Raw genomic sequence first — 2,330 nt, 5'->3', positions numbered from 1 at the left:
GGTGAAATGGAGGAGAACCGTGGATTAAACCCAAAATTACAGAAAAAGGGGGAGACCCCTGACGAGTTACTGACCCGGTTATTAAGGGAAAATTCGGCGAGGGGAATGAATGACACCCAATCATATTGACAGTCAGAGATAAAACACCTTAAATATTGTTCTAGAGATTGATTAGTCCTCTCGGTTTGGCCATTAGTTTCAGGATGGAAGGCAGAGGAGAAGGACAGATCAATCTCCAACTTTTTACAGAAGGCTCTCCAAAACAATGAAGCAAATTTTACCCCTCTGTCCGAAACAATATTGACAGGGACCCCATGGAGACGCAGGATGTGTTTGACAAACAAGGTAGCTAACGTCTTGGCATTGGGTAGTTTCTTGAGGGGCACAAAGTGGCACATCTTACTGAAGCGGTCTACTACAACCCACACCACCGACTTGCCTTGAGACGGAGGCAAATCGGTGATAAAATCCATGGAGATATGGGTCCAAGGTCTCTGGGGAATTGGCAAAGAACGTAGTAAACCCGCTGGTCGGGACCTGGGAGCCTTGGACCTAGCACAAACCTCACAAGCGGCGACGTAGGCCTTAACATCTTTAGGTAACCCAGGCCACCAATAGTTTCTGGCAATGAGGTGTTTGGTACCCAGGACGCCTGGATGACCAGATAGTGCGGAGTCATGATTTTCCCTAAGTACCCTTAGCCGGAATTGCAGGGGAACAAACAGCTTGTCCTCAAGAAGGTTCCCGGGAGCTGAACCTTGATCAGCCGCAATTTCAGAGACAAAATCAGAATCAATAGAAGAAATGATTATACCAGGAGGCAAAATACAAGCAGGATCTTCCTCCGCTACGCGACAGTGCATCGGCCTTAATATTTTTAGACCCAGCCCTATAGGTAACCAAAAAGTTGAATCTGGTAAAATATAGCGCCCATCGAGCTTGTCTCGGATTTAGCCTCCGGGCAGATTCTAGGAAAACCAGATTCTTGTGGTTGGTAAGGACCGTTACCTGGTGCCTAGCCCCCTCCAGGAAGTGGCGCCACTCTTCAAATGCCCATTTAATGGCTAAGAGTTCGCGGTTGCCAATATCATAGTTACTCTCAGTGGAAGAAAACTTCCTGGAGAAGTAGGCACAGGGACGGAGATGGGTGAGGGACCTGGTACCCTGGGACAAGACAGCCCCCACTCCCACCTCGGATGCGTCAACCTCCACGATAAATGGCTCCATTTGGTTGGGCTGAACCAGCACCGGGGCCGAGATAAAGCACTTCTTAAGGACCTCAAAAGCCTGGACAGCCTCAGGAGGCCAGTGGAGGAGATCAGCACCTTTGCGAGTGAGGTCCGTAAGAGGCTTAGCGATGACCGAGAAGTTAGCAATAAATCTTCTGTAATAATTAGCGAACCCCAAGAAACACTGTAACGCCTTCAGGGAGGCAGGTTGGACCCATTCCGCCACAGCCTGGACCTTGGCGGGGTCCATGCGGAATTCATGAGGAGTGAGGATTTGACCCAAAAATGCTATCTCCTGGACCCCAAACACACATTTTTCGGTTTTCGCAAACAGTTTGTTTTCCCGAAGGACCTGGAGCACCTTCCTGACATGCTCAATGTGGGAGGACAGGTCCTTGGAAAACACCAGTATGTCATCAAGGTACACTACAAGAAATACCCCCAGGTAATCTCTTAAAATCTCATTTATGAAATTCTGGAAGACCGCGGGAGCATTACACAACCCAAAGGGCATGACGAGGTATTCGAAATGACCTTCGGGCGTGTTGAACGCAGTCTTCCACTCATCCCCCTCTTTGATGCGGATAAGGTTATACGCCCCCCGTAGATCAAACTTAGAGAACCATTGGGCCCCCTGGACCTGATTAAAGAGATCAGGAATCAAAGGAAGGGGATACTGGTTCCTTACAGTGACCTTATTCAAGTTACGGTAGTGAATGCATGGCCTAAGACCACCATCCTTCTTCCCTATGAAGAAGAAGCCAGCACCTACCGGAGAAGTAGAGGGGCGAATGTAACCCTTGGCCAGGCATTCCTGGATATACTCTCTCATGGCTTCACGTTCGGGACAAGAAAGATTAAATATCCTACCCTTAGGGAGCTTAGCTCCTGGTACCAACTCGATAGCGCAATCGTATTCTCTATGAGGAGGTAACACTTCAGAGGCCTCCTTAGAGAAAACATCAGCGAAGTCCTGAACAAACTCAGGTAGCGTGTTCACCTCCTCAGGGGGAGAAATAGAATTAACAGAAAAACATGACGTCAAGCATTCATTACCCCATTTGGTAAGCTCCCCAGTATTCCAGTCAAACATGGGATTAT

Source organism: Rhinoderma darwinii, assembly GCF_050947455.1.
Source record: "Rhinoderma darwinii isolate aRhiDar2 chromosome 2 unlocalized genomic scaffold, aRhiDar2.hap1 SUPER_2_unloc_32, whole genome shotgun sequence".
NCBI classification, from domain to species: Eukaryota; Metazoa; Chordata; class Amphibia; order Anura; family Rhinodermatidae; genus Rhinoderma; species Rhinoderma darwinii.
Note: the sequence above shows the minus strand (reverse complement) of the source record.